The sequence below is a fragment of the Podarcis vaucheri genome, assembly GCF_965113315.1.
Source record: "Podarcis vaucheri genome assembly, chromosome: 9".
Lineage (NCBI taxonomy): Eukaryota > Metazoa > Chordata > Lepidosauria > Squamata > Lacertidae > Podarcis > Podarcis vaucheri.
The window spans coordinates 60,912,965-60,934,960 of record NC_138767.1 but is presented as its reverse complement, the minus strand read 5'-3'; the positions used below and the strand labels follow the sequence as shown (position 1 = coordinate 60,934,960).

At 43.3% G+C, this 21,996-nt stretch overlaps 2 long non-coding RNA genes across 2 annotated transcripts in view; one reads left to right on the top strand and one right to left on the bottom strand.

Moving 5' to 3' along the window:
• Positions 1 to 1,815: 1,815 nt before the first annotated feature.
• LOC309540954 lies at positions 1,816 to 9,397 on the top strand. The gene is made up of 2 exons (XR_014223570.1): positions 1,816 to 3,621; positions 3,700 to 9,397. It is a non-coding gene; the product is annotated as an uncharacterized lncRNA (long non-coding RNA).
• A 4,435-nt stretch (positions 9,398 to 13,832) lies between these two features.
• Positions 13,833 to 21,996, bottom strand: part of LOC309540985 — a 51,233-nt gene continuing 43,069 nt past the window's right edge. The window contains exon 2 of the long non-coding RNA XR_014223605.1: positions 13,833 to 14,036. This is a non-coding gene — a long non-coding RNA (uncharacterized lncRNA). The remainder of the gene's footprint in view (positions 14,037 to 21,996) is intronic.

Genomic DNA, 21,996 nt, shown 5'->3' with positions numbered 1-21,996 from the left:
CCCCTAGAACCCTACAGTGGTACCTCTGGTTACAAACGCTTCAGGTTACAAACTCCGCTAACCCAGAAGTAGTTGCTAGTTGCTAACTAAGTAAGTAGTTAACTAAGTAGTTGCTAGTTCCGCTAACCCGGAAGTACTTGCTCCGGGTTGCAAACTTTGTCCCAGGATGAGAACAGAAATCGCACGGCAGCAGTGCAGCGGCACTGGGAGGCCCCATTAGCGAAAGTGCGCCTCAGGGTAAGAACGGTTTCAGGTTAAGAACTGACCTCTGGAATAAATTAAGTTCATAACCCAAGGTACCACTGTACTTCTGTCTTCACTCTAATAGTGTCTTCAGTGCCTTTAAAAGCAGGCAGCTGTTATTGCCCATGTTTTCTCAAGATATATGGACAAAGTCCCTTAAAAAAAGCCTGTTTCCAAGTTTTCTTCTTATAGTTCACCTGGTTTCATACTGTTCTAAAAAGAGCCTTCTACAGTGCCATGAAGAAGCACTGCCCATCACCGCGCGGCTCTTGACTGTTTTCAATTATGCATAGTGCAGAGAATGTGAATTGAATCAAGTTTTCCTCCCTTTCCCATAAAAATACAAGAAGTTGGGGTCCTCCAGTGAAGCTGAAAGTTGGAAGGTTCAGGACAGAGAAGAGTGTTGTCACACTCAGGTATGGCTGGCCACTGTAAAAACAGGATGCTGGACTAGATGGGTGCTTGGTCTGATATTAAAGTTACTTGCATTCTTACGGCTTCAGCCCAATATACCTGAAGGAACATCTCCACCTCCATCGTTCAGCCCAGACACTGAGATCTAGCTCCGAGGGCCTTCTGGTGGTTCCCTCACTGTGAGAAATGAGGTTACAGGGAACCAGGCAGTGGACCTTCTCAGTAGTGGCACCCACAATGCGGAACGTCTTCCCATCAGATGTCAAGGAAATAAACAACTCTCTGACTTTTAGAAGACGTCTGAAGGCAGCCCTGTTTAGGAAAGTTTTTTATGTCTGATCTTTTATCGTGTTTTTAATGTTCTGTTGGAAGCCACCCAGAGTGGCTGAGGAAACCCAGCCAGAAGGGTGGGGTATTACCGTGATAATAATAATAATAATAATAATAATAATAATAATAATAATAATAATTCTACTTCTGAAATGGGGGGCCTCCTGTTCTAATGGAGGCTCCCCATGCATTTCTGAATCCTGATCTTCTAGGGAAGTAGTAGCCAAACAGAAGAGCAGTCAAAAGGAACGGCACAATAAAATAGGCAGAGCTAAAGGTGTGACCAGGTGACCTGTCTCTACCTTCATGGCAGTAACTCCAACTGTGGTACACATGGCTCTATGCATGGCAGCTAGCTAGAATACTATCTTTAGATGACGCCATTCTTGCTTAACAGACTCTACAACTGGTAAGCCCAATGTTATTAGAATTCCACAGATGGTGGAACTAGTGAAATGAATTAATGGTTTTATTATTGCCCCATATTTAAGTTAGATTCTGAGAGGGGTGTGTGGTAATCAGAGTTAAGCCTGAGCCCATACAGGTGATCAAATTGTCCTTAAATGAGTCCTCTCTCTCTCTGAGGCAAACTAGTTTGAATCATTCAGGTGCAGATTCACGGTAAAATACGTGTCTGTGTCCACCTCCACATTCTGGAAATTTCAATATTGTAGCTGTCCAGTTGGAATGTTTTGTATTTATTTTGAGTCATGTAGTACATTTATGAAGCAAAGACTGGGGAAATCAGTCTTTTCCTGCTTGGCAGGGGGTTGGACTCGATGGCCCTTGTGGTCTCTTCCAACTCTATGATTCTATGATTCTAAATCAATGCATTACAGATGGCACTTACAGAAGCCTTTTTCTCTGTCACACCATGTGAATTTTGGACTCTGCTGAAAGTACATAACAATGATTCAAAGATTTCAAAGACCTACAAGTAGTAGATAGTAAAAGCTTTTTGGTTGGGTTACATTATTGTTTCTCTGCCTTTATGAAATCACATTGTTCATTTCCTCCATGCCATCTTGGGAAATGGGCCTGTACGATGACTAAGCAAACAAGCTGTATATAGTCTGCTAGCTGTAGTTAGTGGGCTACCAGGGGCTTGATAAATTATCATTTTTTTGTAGTATGCTGGCAGCTACCTGGCAGGCCACAGTGCATGACTGGTGGGCTGTGTTTGGCTTGGTGGGTTGTGAGTTGTGCAGACCTCTCTTGAGAATCAACTAATTGCTTATATTCACTCATCAAGATGGCTGCAGCTGTCCTTGAGTAAGTAGCAGGTTCACACTGAAGTTTCTTTACATGGCCAGACACCCAAGTACACTGCTGTGTGTGGCAAAAGAATAGTTTGTTCATGTGAAGTATGCCCCAGCCTCCTACACTCAATGCTCCCACCATGGGTGCCATCTTTCTTGACTTCTTCATATTGTTCTTCTTGCACCATATCTGTCTTCAGCTCCACATGTAGCTGGGCCCACTGCAGTTAATAACTAACAATCAAATCTCCTTCTTTCAGCTATCCAGACAGAGTCACAACCCACAAATACAACTTGTTTACTGGTTACTCCAATAAAGCATGCAAAATTGCTTGCTTCCCCTCTGTTTGAGATGACCTGGGCTTCATTGAAGCAGTTTCTAGTCAGAGGAGACACAGATTTTCTGGGTGCCTCAGAAGCCTGCAGTATTGCTGTTAAGGTTGCTTTCATCACCAATCTACATTCTTCCCTCATCTGACATGTGCCCTCCCTCTCGTACTTCTTTCTTCATTTGAATGGTGATTGTCCTTTCATGCTGTCATTCTTCACCAATGGCCATTTTTAAAAATGCTGGGAAATCATGAGTAAAGCCCCAGATTCCCTACAGTTCCCCACCCCCCAACTCTGGGATCAAACACAGCAGTGTCTAGGAAGTGGCAAAGGAATAGGGCAACCAATATCTCCCTGGGATTGTACAACTTGAGAATGGAAGTAGCCCCTTATAGATTTGAATACAGAGCAAGATTTCCTTTCCCTCTTAAGAAAGTTTCTGAGGCTATTTTCAAATCTTTTTCCTTTTAAACTGTCATTTTACAAGGGATCATCTAAATACCTCTCAACACCTGTGTGCTTACATCCAAAAAATACAGATAAAGATAATTCTATTCCAAGTCAAGAAGGAACAACCATTCTTATCATTTTTATACAGTGTTTTTTAAGTGTTCTGAGCTTAAGTCTCTGAGAAGCAAAATGTATTTTTTTTGTTGATGTATAAGCACCGCCAGCTGAGCATGTTTGGTTTCCAGTACTGAATCTGCTGATGCAACAGATATGCTTTAAAAATATTTTCTATTGTGTTGCTTTGTAATATGTAATTTGATTTACTTTTAGGGGACATCTTTCTGTGTTTTTGCATTATAAGGATTTTCAAAGCAAACCAGTCTATTGGAATGTAAAATTTGAAGTCGAATTGTGTCTTCAATCCTTTTGAAGAAGGCAATGAGAGAATCCTCCTTTTTAATTGGTAAATTAGCTTTTCTTTGTAAATTAGCTTCTTTTCCTTTGTAAATCAGCAAATGCATCAAGAACAGATGCAATTCTGTGAAGGTGGCTTCAGAAAACTTCTCAAATCCAGACAGAGATTCTTCAAAGGGCAGTGTGAAACAGTGTGAAATTTTTTTAAAAAAAATCACACCTATGACTCATATAAATGAGATCTCCTTGTTGTCAAGAGCCCCTTGGGAACATGAAGGGGTCCTCCAGACGGTTCCATCCATAAAAAGGCATCTTTTGTGAAGACTGGTACTTTCACATAGGCGTTCAATATAGGATCAGTTGTGGCCTGTGCTCAATGGGAATGTTAGGGCAGAAGGTAGGGAGACCAAGAGTAGGTGGAGGCACATCAACAGGCAGGGCCAACTAATTCATCTTTTGTCCCCGTTTTCCTCCCTTTTGAGTTGTTCATGGGAAAGGAGAAGGAAACTGAAAGACAATATCCGCCCCCAGCCTCCAGTAAGTACGTGGAGGGCTGGCTGAGAACAAAGTGAGGTTGGTGACTCAGTACCTCTTTGACGAGTGGACCAGCCTCCAGTGTATGTGCTTAGCATGTTTTGTGTGATTTTTACAATCCCAGGCGCACAAAGAGCACACAACAGGGCACTGCTGGTTCTCACAAATGGTGCCTTCTCATGATGCTTCTTGAGAGGAGCTTCCACAAGGTGTGGGGGCTATCACCAGGGCCCTGACAAATACACTTTGCTGCCTTCACAGCAAATGTCCTGGCCAGAGCAAGTCACGTTGCATAGAATCTAAGGACTCATCTACACCCGTTGGTTATAATGTTAGAAACGTGACACCTGAGGGTGCTGCAGAGCAGCGATCCACCAGCAATGGAAAAATGCATTGAGCATTATATAACATTATTTTAAATAATGTTTTTACGGATCAATGTAGATCTAGCCCAAGTGTGGTCAAGTTATTTCAGCACTTGAGGAGAGGAAATCTCACTAGCACCTCTTCTTGGGAGTAGAAACACAACAACAATAAATAAATAAACTTCATCACAACCAGCATTACCTAGTGAATCTTCCCTCTGCCTACAGAACTGGGCCTAAATATCTGGGATCAGCCCAATGTAGAATGTTTCATCAACAGTGCTCTCAGTCCAGCCGTAGATTGCTAGTTAAGACTTACTCCCCTTGAAATCAATGGAACAAGATAGTAGTGACTAACTCAAGGATAGTTGCTTTTAATGGGGCTTAGTCCTTACTAATAGGAGTTGGATTAGGGCCATTGGCTTGGGCCCTAAGATAAGTTGATTGAACTTAAGACAATTTCCCCATCCCTTCTTTCCCCCTGCAGGTGGGTGGGTGTCTTCCAAAGCAATGTGAGGGGAGGACAGGTGGGAGAGGGAGGAAACACCTCAAACAAGACTGGCTCCTAAATCAACTTAAGGAAGTTCATGGAAGGAAAGTTTCCTCCAAGCAGCAGCACCCTTGTTCAAGAGGGCAAGATCCAACTCATAGTCTTTAGCAGGTCTGGAGCCCAAGAAGGTTTGCCATGCTTAAGTCCTATCAAAAGGAATGAGCATTGAGTTAGTTCCCCCACTGGTTTCAATGCACCTACCGTAAGTACAACTATCTTTCTCCCAATACGTAGAGTTACAAAGTGTGTGCACACCCACAAGTTGTACATCTTACCAAGCAAAGCTCATTTGCAACTGTTTCCTTTTATTTCCCACCCCCCACACTTCTATTTGCAACATCAAATGTCTTGCAGGCATTGAGTAGTGGAAGATAATGAGACAAGAGAACTAATGTGTATTATGTGTACTGCTATAATTAACTTGGATTAGTTTGTTGATCTACTCTGATTTATTTTTTTTAACTTGTTTCCGATTATCTGGTTTCAGCATGCTTGCTGTACAACTTAACAAAATTCTGTATCCACATTGTCTTCTGGAGTGACTTATCAAAAGCCACTGTTTTCTTCTACAAAGAAACAAGGACTGTATAACTGTGGTTGTCATACAGAACAAAAGGTGTTTCTTTTCAAGTCACTGTTATTTATAAGCATGTTTATTGGTTTTTTTATTATTATTAAAAAAAAAGAGAGGTGGAATGGAGATTGATGGAGAAGGCAGAAATCTGCATGAATTGCTCAACAGGACTCCCAAACTCAGTCACTTTACGTGTTAAAATATTGTAGCTTGGCTTGTTGACTCTTAATTATGACAGCTTGTTGTCCTCTTATGTGAGAACATAAGAAACCAGGGAGCCTGGAAATCATGAATATTTTGCTTTCTTCCACATTTCAGCTGAAGGGGCTTATAAACCTCATCACTGCGCCAATTAATGTCAGAGTCTCCCTCCCTAGCAGCTCAGAGCTTATTCACTTTCATGGCAAGAGGAACCATGAATAATGCATTTTCAGAAGGGAAAAGATGACTATGTATGTGCTTCATTATTTAGGTTGAATTGGAAGAGAGACAATCTTATTGTCTGGGGTTATTTTGTTGTTGTTGCTGTTCCTTTCAAATCTAGGGTTGGAAATATTGGAGACAAGAGCGTTTTAGGAGCTGACAGTAGCATGATAGAGGCATTTGTGGTTTCTTTTCTATCCTTGTTGCCTCTGGCCCAACTGGTTTTGCAGGGTTTGGAAGCACTACAAAAACTTTTAAAAATAAGACTTAGTTTATAGTTATTCAAAGTGTTTGGTCTCATTCTTAGACATCAGCTGGTGTTGCTTCCATCTTGCTATGGTGGTAGTCCATTGAGGACAGGGCACAGCCAATGTTTCCTTGTTATATCCCACACTGTTAAACGGTTGTTATACTGAAGATGGAAGGAGGAATTCAACATTGCCTTAAGGCGATCCTTCCATCAGGGAAAACATTTTGGCTTGCCAGATGGAACAATTTCCCTCCCCTCCCCCTGTTTGCTGTTCCAGTGGTTCTCTTGACCCTTGAGTCAATTTTGAGGGGTGCAGGATGAGGAAAAGTGGGAAAGGCCCCTTGTCCTAGCAAAAGCCCTTCTTCAGGACTTCCACTGACAGGACTCATTGGTTGAATCCTGTCCACAGAAAACACTTTTACCTCCTCCCCCCCAGCAAAAACGTTCAGCGTGATCCACACAACCTGCAGGATTTCTGCATGTGGCTGTCACCAATACATCACAAATCTGGTTCACCTACACTATCATGGATTTAAAGCCAGTAAACAACCTGTATGAACAAGCTGCAAATGTGTGCAACTAGATATTTGTACCATGTTCATTAGGAACAACTCTTGGGCGAGAGTACTGTAGCATTTTAATACAATTCACCCATTCATTCCCATTGAACCTGCACAGGTGGCATGATAATAATACGAATATTTTTTAATAATAATAATAATTTATTATTTATACCCCCGCCCATCTGGCTGAGTTTCCCCAGCCATTGTGGGCGGCTCCCAATTGAGTGTTAAAAGCAATACAGCACTAAATATAAAAAACTTCCCTAAACAAGGCTGCCTTCAGATGTCTTTTAAAAATGGGATAGCTGCTTATTTCCTTGACATCTGATGGGAGGGCATTCCATAGGGTGGATTGTGTTGACTGTCAGAAAAAAAGATTTGTCCTATGCCCAGTTACATGCCTGCTGGAATCAATAGCACAAAAACAACTCTTTAATTTGTCAATGTGTATTTTAAATAGAGGTAAAAGGTGCTTCTTAATACTGACTCAGACCAATGCCTCAAGTAGCACATTGATGTGGACTGGCTCCAGCGGCTCTAGACGGGCTCAGGCTCTACTATCTGAAGTCTGGTTGACATGTGCAGCAGAATCTGTGGCACGATGGGAAAGATGCCCTACACTGCAGGCAGAGAAGGCCACATTTTGGTGTGTGCCCTGTATAGAAAAAAGCACCTTGCACAGCTAGAGAATTAGCACAGTAGGAATGGGCTGTGTCACAACATTCTCCCTGCTGTGATAGTTTTGTATATGTAGGGTGTTGTTGTTTAGTGTGAAAGACCATTCAAAGTGGCACTGACTACCTGCAGTGGTTTGGTTCACTCTACCATTTCCGGGATCTGCCATCTTATCTTAACCCCTTAGATCAGGCCTCTTCAACTGGAGATGCCAGTGACTGAACTTGAGATCTTGTACACAAGAAGCTGTATGTTGAAATAGCCATTAACTGGAAGTTCCAGTGATGTTATACACACAAAACTATATGCTGAAATGTTAGACGGGGTGGGGAAAGAACACAGAAGACCTGGAACTGTGGCAGAGTAAAAGAGGAGCTGTTGAAAACGGAAGGCCTCAGCTGAGATTTCTAATATTGGCCATTTTATAGCACTTTCAGCAGTCACATTGACAAATCTCACTCTGGAGGATGGTAGGCCCAGCACTGCAAGAAATTACAGTGGTACCTCGGATTATGAACTTAATCCGTTCCTGAAGTACGTTCTTAAACCAAATCCGTTCTTAAACCGAGGCACACTTTCCCTAATGAGGCCTCCTGCCGCTGGGGCCCTTCCATCGTTTGGCTTCCATTCGTAGACTGAGGTAAAGTTCGCAAACCAGAAAACTACTTCTGGTTTTGTGGAGTTTGTAAACCGGGTTGTTCATAAACTGAGGTAGCACTGTACCCCACGGCGTCACTGAACTCCAAACTTTATCTGGATATGAACTCTGAATTTTTCAGGCACTTGAATCTTGCTTCATGACAAGGAAAATCTTCACAATTAGGAAAAGAGAGTCCTGTTTACTGTCATGTAAAGAGAGCCAGCGTGGTGCAGTGGTTAAGAGCGGTGGACTCGTAATCTGGTGAACCGGGTTCGCTTCCCGACTCCTCCACATGCAGCTGCTGGGTGACCTTGGGCTAGTCACACTTCTCTGAAGTCTCTTAGCCTCACTCACCTCACAGAGTGTTTGTTGTGGGGGAGGAAGGGAAAAGGAGATTGTTAGCTGCTTTGAGACTCCTTAAGGGGAGTGAAAGGCAGGATATCAAATCCAAACTCCTCCTCCTCCTCCTCCTCCTCCTCCTCCTCCTCTTCTTCTTCATGCCCTATTCAAGTGTGTGAAGATTTTCGGGCTTGTGAAAAGCCAATCAGAACAGCTTAAGGCATAATATCAAGTTGGATACCTGAATCTCAGCTTACTAACCAAGGCAGATTTCCATTTAAAAGGGAGAAAACACTGAGATTGGTAGGCAGACAATACACAGCCACATCCTAGAAATAACCTGATCAAGAAGAAAAATGTGACAGGTCCATCCAGCACTGAATTATGCAGAGGAAATCGAACTTCTGCACAGTTTAGTTTGATTGTGCTAGTTTCAAGCTGGGATGATTCTTAAAACGGAGTTTGGGGGCTGTTTGAAATGGACACAGCACATTCATCTGAGTCATCAAGTCCAAAAGTGTCCCAGTCCATTCATCACAAGTTGCAATTCTATACGCACTTTCCTATATGTCCCATTGAACCAAATGGGGCTTACTTTTGCATGGACATGTATAGATTTGCACTGTACATGTGCAGTCCTATACCTGTCTACTGGTGAGTAAGGCCCATTGAACTCAGTGGGACTAATGTTTGAGTAGATCCGAGTGTAGGATTGCATGGTAAAGCAATGTGCCCAGAGGATTAATGAGTAAATAATAACGACGCTGATAAAATAGCCCAGCTAATTATTGAATCTGAATGTATACATTCAGTCTCGGTCACCTGACCCAAACCACAAAAATCCAGAGTGGTGAAAATAACTGTAAACTTGTTTTGGTATTGTGCAGCTTAATTGTTACCTTACCTGTATTATGAACATCTGTGTCTTTTGAAAAAAAAAAAGAAATCCATCTTGAAAAGGGAGAGGTTGTGCAAAACTGTTCCTATTATATTCCAATGTATGCTGCTGATGTCAATAAAATACTATATTGTGAGAGTTCTTAACCAGTGTCGGCTCCAGATTCTGGAGGGCCCTTGGTCAAGACATCTTCCATGGGACCTTCTCCCCAAATGAGTCCACCCCCTCACTGCGGCAGTTCCATACCCTTCAACATTTCTCTAATGAAAAGCACATCCTATGGCCATACCCTCCAACATTTCTCTGATGAAAATAGGGACACCCAGGACTCAGCTAGATTGGCAAAGAAAAAGCGATTTATATGCATTGTATATGTAATATAACATTGTGCCACCAGATGGCGCAGTGGAGTCCTGTTTGTCTCTACCTGTTTTCCCTGTTTAAATTTACAACGCGTGTAACACTTCTTTGATGTGTCTAGATACAGCCCCAGTGCTCTTTCTTCTAGAAAAAGAGGTGCTGGAACTCACCATGAACATATCTCTCTTTCTTTTAGAAGGGCAATGGTGCACATCTGAGAGGTGCTGGGACTGAGTTCTGGTGAGTTCTGGCCGGGGAAAAAGCCCTAGGGACGTCCTATTCCATATCCTGCAACATTTCTCCCATGAAAATAGGGACATCCTAAGGAAAAGTGGGACGTTCTGGGATCAAATCAAAAACGGGGACGGCTTCTGTAAATCCAGGACTGTCCTTGGAAAATAGGGGCACTTGGTGAGTCTGCAGTTCCAGGGAACTTGTATCAAAGGGCCCCTTCTGGTGTGTGCATGTTTTTGGCTTGGTGAAACACAAGTTGTGCAGATCTATTCAGAGTACATCCTTTTATTTCCCCCCATGTAGGGGAATTAGTGCTATTCTGTCCTATGGAAAATCATCATCAACATCATCACCAACATCTGCTCTGGAGATCAGCATCAGGACAGAGACAAAGCCTACAACGATAGGATCTGTCTAGGGGTGCAATTTGTCTTCTTGCAGTATCTCCTTTCTCTTCATAAGGATACAATTTTTTTGCTCAAACTTCTGTAACCATGGGACTCAGAGCTCCTTTTTGTAGTCATGTTAAATCCTACATCCCACTGATTTATCACTAAGATGTTGCAGATGGACAGGTAAGAGGTTGGGCTTCATCAGTGAGATGATGAATGTTAAAGTGCTGTATAATTTATTGAAGTGGCACAGAAGCTGGCAAGCATCCTAATATTATTGTCAAGATGCAGCTTGGTCCATTAATCAGCTAAAAGCTAAACAAATTAAGCTAATTCTATGCCTGCAGTTGAAACCACTAAATGTGCATTTTCAACATCGTTCTGAAAAAAATACATTTCCTGTTATTGTTGTTTTCATTCTCTCTCCACATCTCTCATTTATACATCCTTTGCCTTAAAAAAAATGGAAATTTGAAAACGATGCTTTATACTTCAATATTTTATACTTCTATTATTATTATTATTATTATTATTATTATTATTATTATTATTATTTACATGCTCCATGCTACCACTGAATGTAGTAGCCCAATATTGATTTCTGCCTCTGTAATGTGTAGTGCAATTTGCTATGTGTTCTGATGTCATAGGAGCACAGGAAATGAGCTAATACTTAGTTGGAGGCAGTATGCCTCTGTATACCAGAGAACATGATTATGTGAGAGTGCAGTTACACTTCACTTGTGTCCTGCATATGGGCTTCTCATGTTGGCCTCTGTGAGATCAGAGTGCTTTTCTAGATGGGTCTTTGGCATGATCCAGTAGGGCAGGGTAGAAATCTTACAAATAAAGAAACAAAGAAGTTTCTTTGGTACACTCAAGGCCAGCCAGCGTGAAAAATGGTAAGCCAAACAATTAGAAATGCTACTGAATGCCTCTCTCTGTGGTTTGCTTCAGGATCAATATGTTCTCTCTCACCCTGATGCTAATTAGTGTTCAATATAGATGACACCCTGTCTGCTTGATAGATTTGTGGCTATGGGCTGTTGTTTCCTTTCACAACATCCATGTCCCATTGAGTGCCAGTTGTCCACAAATTAGATGCATGAGTTACTATCATTTCATATTGTTCTGCAGCAAGCCTGCATATCCTGTGATGCACAGGGTAAAAGCAGCACACTAGCCACGTGTGGTGGTTCATCAATGGCTCCATAAGTCTCCAGTTTTTCATTTTTGGTTGGGAACTGTAAAACTGGGAAGAGGAGCTTTCAGGAACATAGGACGTCATTATGACTGGTGGGTCATGGTGCATTAAACTTGGCAGGTCACAAAATTGGACAGTGAAGTTCTTCAGAATGAAACTGATCACATAATAATATGATCCGGCCTTCTGGTTCCCTCTTTGTATGTATACCCACAGACCACCATGAGGGACGTGAGTGGAGCTGTGGTCTAAACCACTGAGCCTCTGGGGCTTGCTGATTGGAAGGTCAATGGTTTGAATCTGTGCAACAGCAGTGAGTTCCCATTGCTCTGTCCCAGCTCCTGCCAACCTAGCAGTTCAAAAGCACACCAATGCAAGTAGATAAATAAATACCGCTGCGGTGGGAAGGTAAACAGTGTTTCCGTGTTCTCTGGCTTCCATCACGGTGTCCCGTTGTGCCAGAAGCGGTTTAGTCATGCTGGCCACATGACCCGGAAAGCCATCTGTGGACAAATGCTGGCTCCCTCGGCCTGAAGTGAGATGAGACCACATCCCATGGTACACAAACTGTACCAGCCTTTGACTGGACTTAACCATCCACTGGCCATTTACCTTTACTTATCTACCTGCTTAGAAGCCATTTTGGCAAGTGATATCTATTTAAGGTGACTGGGGATAAGAGCACCTACAGGATTATAGATTCCCTATCCCTGCTTTAATTTAGTGAGATCTGGCTCTTGAAAGCTTATCCCACAATACATTTTAACAGTCTTTAAGGTGGCACATTGTTCTTCGGGGCTTTTTTTTGCTGCTGAACCAGACTGATAATTCTAGTGTTGTATTAATTGAGGTGCAGTCTCTAATGTGAGGGCACTAATTGCTTTCTTCTCTGCCCTCTCCCAATTACTTTTAAGAAGTTCATTTTCTGTTCAGAGCTTTTAAGGGAGGTGTGATGGGTGTTTTTTTAAGATGCGTGCTATCATCTCTATGTGCAAGCTAATTAGGAGAAATTTGATGTCCTCGCTGGCATGCATGTTAATTTCAAACAAGCTCCCTTTGGTCATTTCATTGTCTCACTTCCTGGTCTGGCCACTTGGAAGCAGGGCTCATACGTGAACAGAATATGGAGTTTTTGGGTTGCGGGGTCATGACCTGTAGATGCCAGGTGAAGCTTTAAAAGAATTAAAGAGAGAAGAAAATTCATTGCCTCCTCCCTTCTCCCAGACCATCATAGACCTAGGTCTCTCTGTTTGACATTTGGGACTCTTCCTGCACCACACTGACTCTGTTCCACCACCTCCTGAAAGTGTACAAACTGTGTACAAACTGTGCGCAAACTCTATCAAGTTTGTGAATTTGAAATATATGATATTTGCCATATCCTGCTGTTTCCAAAGGCATCAGTCCAGAGTTAAATCCAGATGCAGAAGTTCAAATTAGGAGTCTGCTTTGGTCAAAGAAATGACCAGTTTTGGAATGAAGCGTCAATTACACTTGGCCTCTCCCAGTCCTCTAGTAGTGGATGGAGCTGTGAGGCACAGCTGATCAAGAAAACATAGTAGTCTTAAAGCTGGGTGTGAAAATATAGTATTAATATATCTTCCTTCCTGTAAATTGAAATAAGCAATGATTGTACAGCCTCCTTCTATTGTAATTTCCCCTCTTTATCTGTAATATGGACATAAAAGTTGGCTATGGATATGAACTCTGTTGGGCTAAAATTATTTGGTAGCTCCATACGATGGTAGAACAAATCCCTTAGGCAGTAAGTCTTATTACAGTTTGTCTTTCTTACAGGACAGAGTCTCAGAAGGAGCAGGAAAATAATGTGCCGCAATCTGAAGATGTATTCAGGAAAGAGCAGTATGAGTAAACCAATATCTCTGGCTGAGTTGTCTCAAGAAGCTGCCTCTCAGCTTAAAACTAGTTCACGATCAATGCTCCTATGCAAATTTCCTAGATCTGTGCTAAATATTCACTTCAGTTTCAGCTTTTAATGCTGCAGATTTGATGTAGAATTCCTCCTATGCAACGGTGTTTGGATATTAACCCTCCCTCTGCCCCAAATCTGCTCAATGTGACTGTAACCCTCTCTGCCATTTTGGTCCTTTTTCCCCTCCTCCCTTACTGCTCCATTCTTTTTCAGAATTTGTGGTCACATGGACTATCCCACCCAACCAGAATTCACAGAATATCACCCAGTTGAAGGCAATTGTCCTCAGTAGAGGAAACGAAATCAGATTTGGCTGTGGAATGATGGGGGAAGTAATGGTAACTGAGAGCAGTTTAAATAAATAATATTGTTTAAAGGAGCATCAACCCCTCCACTCCAAAGCACTAAGGAAAGGAGGCATTATTTAGCATCACTAAAAATATCCATAAAAGAAGATGAATAATAATAATAATTTATTATTTGTACCCTGCCCATCTGGCTGGGTTTCCTCAGCCACTCTGGGTGGCTTCCAACAAAAACCAAAAATACACTAAAATGTCACACATTAAAAACTTCCCTGAACAGATGTCTTCTGAATGTCAGGTGGTTGTTTATCTCTTTGACATCTGATGGGAGGGCGTTCCACAGGGCGGGTGCCACTACTGAGAAAGCCCTCTGCCTGGCTCCCTGTAGCTTTGATTCTCGCAATGAGGGAACTGCCAGAAGGCCCTCGGCACTGGGCCTCAGCGTCCAGGCAGAACGATGGGGGTGGAGACGCTCCTTCAGGTATACTGGGCCGAGGCTGTTTTGTCTTGGCCAGAGATTACAAATTATAAAATCAGAGTTTGTTTTTTTTAGCTAGAACTTTCCGGGACTCAGTTCCGGCAATTCTTAGGTGGACGCTATTGCAATTATAAGGAAACAAGAGGGGCATTCATGATGAGTTCTGGCACCTCTTTTTCTAGACAAATAGACCGTATAAAATGTGTGTGAAAGAGAAATTAGTCATGTTAGTTCCTGGACAAATGGATATGCCATTTTGGGAGTGGAGAGATATGAAGAAATTGGTAATCCCAACCTGGATGCAACTCTCAGGAGAATGCAGAGCAGTGAGGGAGGGAGAAGACACATTTGGTCTCAATGCTTTCTCTCTTAAATGTCACCAGGTGGCCCTGAGAATTGCCTCCCGACAGCAACATGGTAAGGACCTCCTCCTGATTAATCTTCTCACAGGAATCCCCAAACCATGTGCCAAGCATACTTGTGTTCTGTGATGGAACCGCTGCAAGAAATATTAACAGCTCCCATCAGCCCGAAGTTCAACCAAGAGATAAGGCTGATCACTGCATCTTTGCAGGATTCAAAACTCTGACTTTGCTTTCTTTCTAGTCACCCTCCTGAGCTGAGTAATTCTTGCCCCTGATAGGGGCTGCCAAAATGACAGCAGTGCAACTTGGGCCACAATCCTATACACACTTACAGTGGAGTAAGTCCCATTGAACTCATTGGGGCTTACTTCTGAATTGACATTCAGTGGCTTGCACAGTAAAGCTAGGAACTAAGAAATTTTACCAAGAAGATTTTCTTCCACATTCTTTGCTTTCACACTGCCAGACAACATTTTTTCACATCCTCTCCCTTCCCCTGCCACTTCTAGGTGTTATACTAAAATAGCCAACTACCCCTGGCATTTAAAAGATTGACCTGACTGCATAGTACTCCACAGAACAAGGCACAGTATTATTTAAAGCATGAATTATTTGTATTATTTATTTCATTTGCGAATCGTTTGCCATGATGCACCCCAAAGCAATTAACAGTAGAAACATCACCAGTAAAAACACACACATTTTCTAGTCCAATGCAGATAAAAGACCAGGGTTAAGACCTCCATTTAAAAACTTGTTGGAAGAAGATGGCAGAAGATAATAAAGGTAACTATAGATAATGGAGATAAGATGTGGCCCAGCTTCTGTTCCCAGGCAGCTTGGCCTCAGTTTCCTTCCCACTGTCCACTTTTTTTCAATCCATTGGGGCCCTCTTCCACCCTTGCCTCATCTGCATCCATCCTTCCTTCCTCTTTTCCAGATCAGTCCTATTCAACCCAGCTCTGTGGCCATTCTCACAAGATGCCCACTCTAATTGTCAAAGCCTTGCAGAATGTGTTCCTTACTAGCTCCTTTCTTTAACATGAAGTATGCTGATTGCTAGGGACGCAGGTGGCGCTGTGGGTTAAACCACAGAGCCTAGGGCTTGCCGATCAGAAGGTCAGCGGTTCGAATCCCTGCGACGGGATGAGCTCCATTTGCGGCGTTTCCGTGCGCTGCTCTGGTTCACCAGAAGTGGCTTAGCCATGCTGGCCACATGACCCAGAAGCTGTATGCCGGCTCCTCGGCCAATAAAGCGAAATGAGCGCCGCAACCCCAGAATCGTTCACAACTGGACCTAATGGTTAGGGGTCCCTTTACCTTTATCTTTTATGCTGATTGCTAGGCATGCAAATAAGTATGAGAGGAGGTGAATGATTGGTATAATGGCTGCCGATATCATAAGAGGGGCTAGGGTTTCCCTTAAGCAGAGGAAAACAGTGCAATTTTCCAAAGCAAATCTTAGTGGGGGAGGCCCAGGGCTTTTTTCCAGCCAGAACTCACTGGTACTCAGTTTTGGCACCTCTCTGGTGGGCGCCGTTGCCATTAGAAGAGAACAAGGGAGGCGTTTGTGTTTAATTCTGACACCTCTTTTCCAAGAAAAATAGCACTTGAGGTGCTCTTGGCAAAGCGAAAGACTGAGAATTCTCAAAATCCAGACCTTTACCTTCTCCCCATTCTCAACTTTCAGACAATGCCTCTTGTATCCACACCTGAAAAACACTTTGAGAGGATGAGATGGACAGACTTTCAGAGGTGTGATACATTATGACATAAGACCTAAGTTAAAATGCCCTAGATACATTCTGAATCCTATTACACTTTTGCGAGGGTAATCTTTAAAAATTCAAATCCTGATGTTTTCAATCCTGACTGTCACCAGAATTTGTAATATGAGAGGCAGGATGAAAAACATACGGATTTGGGTTTTTTATTTCCCCCCAGAAAGACTACCCTTGAAAAGCAGTCCATTAATTTTAGACTGCTTTGCATCTCTTTTTACCACAGCTGCTTTTGCAAATTTAGCTGTGAAGCAAAATAGACTCCAGTGTTCTGACACTGAGCTTCCTCTAGAATTTGCAGGCTTGGCTAATCTTTTCCATCTCAAGGGAATCACTACGCCCATGGGAAGTGATGATTATAAAACCTTAAATGGTTCAGAAGGACAATACCTCAAGTACTGCATCTCACCATATGAACCTACCCAGGCCCTGCAATCATCATCTGAGGTCCTTCTTTGTGTGCCATGTCCATGAGAGGTCTGGAGGGTGGCAACACAAGAACAGGCCTTTTCTGTGGTGGCTCCTCACTTGTGGAACATTCTTCCCAGGGAGACTTGCCTGGAGCCTTTGTGGGCTCTACGTGGAGCTACCTTTGAAGCTGGCCCAGAAACTACAACTAATCCAGAATGCGGCAGCTAGACTGGTGACTGGGGGCGGCCGCCGGGACCACATAACACCGGTCTTGAAAGACCTACATTGGCTCCCAGTACGTTTCCGAGCACAATTCAACGTGTTGGTGTTGACCTTTAAAGCACTAAACGGCCTCGGCCCAGTATACCTGAAGGAGCGTCTCCACCCCCATCGTTCCACCCGGACACTGAGGTCCAGCGCCGAGGGCCTTCTGGCGGTTCTCTCACTGCAAGAAGCAAAGCTACAGGGAACCAGGCAGAGGTAGCTTCCGGGTCACCCACTTTAGTAATAATAATGTGGGAAGGAGGGGGGGCTCACAGCCACTGTCTTAGCATGGGGAACCAGGGGGGGGCATGGCCCCAGGTGCAGAGTGGGGGGGGCAGACAAACCAGGCACCAGAGTGAGACCGCCCACCCATCAGCAGTGAGTCTGGGTGAGTACAATGCCCTGCCCTGCTCTTGCCCGCGAGCTGGGTGGGGTGTGGAGGGTGAAGAGCACTTTTTAAGGCCTGCAGCTGCCAGGCAGCGGAAGCGGTGGGGGCTAGCTTAGAGTGCTCTGCCCTGCTGGGGGGGGCACATCCACACACACTCCTGTCCTGGGTGCCGGCAAACAGTGCCACGCTGTTGTTCACCAATAAATATGATCTATTTGGGTAGAATTGGGCATGAGCCAGAAGAGGTCTATTGAACCAAAGTGTCATCTAATTGATGCACCTCAAGGTTTACTGCAACATATTTACTGAATATCCAGACCCAAGTATATCCCAAAGTTACACTGCTTCCAGATTTTGGAAGTCTGTCCCTAGAGAAGTTAGGCTGGCTCCCTCCTTGTTGTCCTTCCCTTACAGCTGAAGAATTTCTTGTACCAGCAGGCTTTGGGGGAAGTGACTGCTTTGAATGTAAATGTATATATTTGATCAATGTTTAATTGTTTTTTAATTATTATTTTTCTGTGTTTTACCTCTTCTTATTTTTTCTGTAAACTTCCTTGGGTTCATGTGAGGGGGAAAAGTGGGGAATAATAATAATAATAATAATAATAATAATAATAATAATAATGGCTTTATGTGAGATTGGCTTGATCCCCCCAATTCAGTATTAACACATTCATCATCAACCGCAGCATATACTGACTGGTTTATTTACTGCGTTCTCCACTTCCTCGACTAACAGGACATTTTGGGGCATGCTTTAGCAGGGAGAGTCCCCTTGGCAGGCTTGATACTGCTGTGATAGCTGTTTATTTTGCATATTGATGCTGAGCTGGGGGAACAAGCCAAGACTGTGACACACAATGCTAGTGAAGAGCATAAAAAGAGCTCTGCTGGATTAAGCCAAAGACCTATCAGGTTCAGCATCCTGTTCTCACAGTGGCTAATTTGATGCTTATGGAAAGTCTGCAGGGATGATCTGAGTGAAACACCACTCTCCCATTTGTGGCTGCCAGCAATTCAGAGGTATAACGTCTCAGTCTGGAGGCAGCAGCATTCGTTTCCCCAAAAGCAACAGCATTTACTTGCAACTCTCCCCAAATTTTATATGCCTGTTGTCTTTGTCCATGGAGTTTTCTTGGCAGGGATACTGGAGTGGCTTGCCGGTTCCTGCTCCAGGAGGATCACGTTTGGTCAAAACTCTCCACTATGACCTGTCCATCTTGGGTGGCCCTGCACGGCATAGCTCATAGCTTCTCTGAGTTATTCAAGCCCCTTTGCCATGGCAAGGCAATGACAATGACAAACCTAGACAGCATCTTAAAAAGCAGAGACATCACCTTGCCAACAAAGGTTTGTATAGTTAAAGCCATGGTTTTCCCAGTAGTGATGTATGGAAGTGAGAGCTGGACCATAAAATAGGCTGATTGCCGAAGAATTGATGCTTTTGAATTATGGTGCTGGAGGAGACTCTTGAGAGTCCCATGGACTGCAAGAAGATCAAACCTCTCCATTCTTAAGGAAATCAGCCCTGAGTGCTCACTGGAAGGACAGATCCTGAAGCTGAGGCTCCAATACTTTGGCCACCTCATGAGAAGAGAAGACTCCCTGGAAAAGACTCTGATGTTGGGAAAGATTGAGGGCACAAGGAGAAGGGGACGACAGAGGACGAGATGGTTAGACAGTGTTCTCGAAGCTACCAGCATGAGTTTGACCAAACTGCGGAGGCAGTGGAAGACAGAAGTGCCAGGCGTGCTCTGGTCCATGGGGTCACGAAGAGTCGGACACGACTAAACGACTAAACAACAAACAACTTTCCAAATTTGCTTCTTGCCCACTGTTTGTAAAACTTGGGTTGCCTTCTCTCACTGCCTAAACACAAACTGTTTTCCTATGGCACACAGACACATACAGGAAGCAGATTTCCCCCCTGTCATCCTGCCTGGTGGGTGTGACCTTCAGGTTCTCAGCTGCCAATGGCTTTTAAAGCAAGCAATTAAGCTGAACAAAGAGGGGTCGCCTCTTCCCTTGACACAACAGAGTTGCATTCCCATAACCCATCACTTAATTCTGGAGCACAGCAACTTCCTTGCACCCTTATACATGTTAACACTCACAGCCAACCTTTTGAAACAAAGAGATGCATTCAAATTGATGACAAGAATGATAAACAACCATTTTATATACACAACTTTAGCCGGAAAGTACATGTTTTGATGAATGCAAAGAGCTCCTGTATGCTTTCCAACATCACCTCTTTATACCTATTCAAAACAGAGGTTAAAAGCTGCACATCTAAGTAATGCCTACCAACAGCAAAGTTTAAGCGACACAAATATAAGCAAACCTTCTATTTCCCCCGATGATAGCTACATTCTGTCTGGAATGACATCATCTAAAGCAATACTGACAGGACTGGAGACAGCTTGCTTGCCGCATCCAGTATTATTATTTTGATTATTTAATTTCCCTCCTTTATTTTATAAAATATTCCATTTTAGCTGCTGCCACAGTGACAAGTTTTTGAAATATAAATCTTAAAACAACCACCACCATAGGAGTAGCCTTTAAATCATCTTGTTTACATTCTTTGTAAGGATTCTATTCTCTCCCTGTTTTGCTGAAGCATCCTGTTGCGGTGCTCAGAGAGTTTAAGCTTAAACGTACAGCTTAGAATGTCCAAGATAATAAGTTTGGAACCAGAACCAGAAAGGACCTATATTTCATCTTCAAAATGACTCAGTACAGCAAGTTTGGCTGAGCCCCTGGCCCTCCAGATGTGGTTGATCTACACAGTGTCTATAATACCTGACCATTTGGAGTTGAGTTTGACAACATCTGGAGGGCTACAGATTACCCATCGCTGTGGTCCAGGTTCTGCCATGGGTCAGAAACAAAAGCCCTGACGTGTGGAATTTAGCAACTATATTTTGTAGACGTTCATCACTTTGAGCCAGAAAACACTATTCTTTGCTTGCATTATCTTTCTTGGCCCATTCCCTTCTAGACAAGGGCCACATGGTCACAGGCCAGAGGCAACCGTGCGTCAAGTTGTCAGACATACAACCTTAAAGACCTGCAACATGCATGGGAGCTTAGGCTTAGTGAGGGATCTTAGCCCAGTAGCATGGAATAGATATTCTGAAGTAGCAGAAGTCTATTTACATTTTTCAACTCCCACCCATCACTTTTGTAAGCAAATGCACCTCTGGGATGGGACGATCTGGAGCAGAAAGGTGGCAAGAGCAAGGGTGTTGAACTCTTTCTCTATTTTCTTCTGAGCTTCCAGTCACACACCTAGAAGCTACTCCCCCCATTGGTGGCTTCCAAACATGTGTAGTTACTAGGACCTTGGAGGTCTATCATCAGGTTTAGGAGCTATCCATGGTTCTGATACTTTTTCTTTTTGCCTGTGCATCCAGATCAGGGCAAGGAGAGGTAATATGGAATCATCAATCCAAACCCTGCTGTCCTTGCTTAACAGTTGAAGGATGAGCAAACAGCGACACCCAGGACCCTTAAAAAAACAGTGCTCTTAGAATAAGGGGAATGTTCTAACAGATTGAAACCAACACCTGCAATCGGTGGAAGCACTTTTGTGACCAGCCAATCTCAGGATGTGGATTCCTACACTTTGCACCATTTTCAGTCATAACAGAGATACAAACAGCATTTCTAAATAAAGCACTTTACTACAGATCTACTACAGATCTAGCCATCTCCTCTCCAAACTACTGCTCTGTCAAATAATCATGGTAGTTATTTATGAGTAAAATGGCTGATTTGCTCTCCTTTCCAGCAGTGCATGCTTGATGCTTGAGAGGTGTTAATACAGCACGGCAGATAAAACTTGATTTCTTGATCAATTCCACTCTCAGACTCGATATATTTAAGTCCACATCTCATCTTTTTCTCCCAGGCCCTTCTCACCTTATATTCTTCATATCCATTGAAAATGCCACACTCCATTCTGTTATATATTCTTAAAGCCTTGGCTTTATCCCTGACTCTCTTCTTTCCCTTCAGTTCCCAGGCAATTGCCAAGTCATGTTGCTTTTCCATTTACAACACTGTGAAGCTACAGCACACTCTCTCCAGCCTGTTGATGGAAACTCTGGTTCAGCCTCTGTTCATCTCTCACCTTCATTACCGCGATTCGTTCCTTTGGAGACTCCCATTGTCTCTTCTCAGTTCCCTCACCTCTCTGGAACCCTGTCACACCATTCATTCGTCTTTCTCATCACCACAATCTGACCACATGGTGCCCCTTCTTAAATCCCCACTCCGGCCCTGTATTCTCTATATGCTCTGTATTCTTGCACATGCGTCCTGAGGCCCTTCAGCTCCTTCAGTCCTCAAGCTCCACCAACCTCAGCCATTTGAAGGTCTCCTGCTTCCCTTAACGCAGGGCTGGGAAACCTTAGGCCTGTCTACAAAGAGTGAGGAACCTGCAATCCATTCTTCTGGGACGGAACTGCGCCACCTCTATTTCCTAGAAGAATACTATGTGTTATTTTGATATCAGCGCTTTTGTGGCGGCAGCAGCCATTGTTCCAAGGCAGACCCTCACCTTGGAACTATTTGCATGTCTGTGAACATAGCTCATTTCACATTAAGAGGCAAGAGGCTGAAT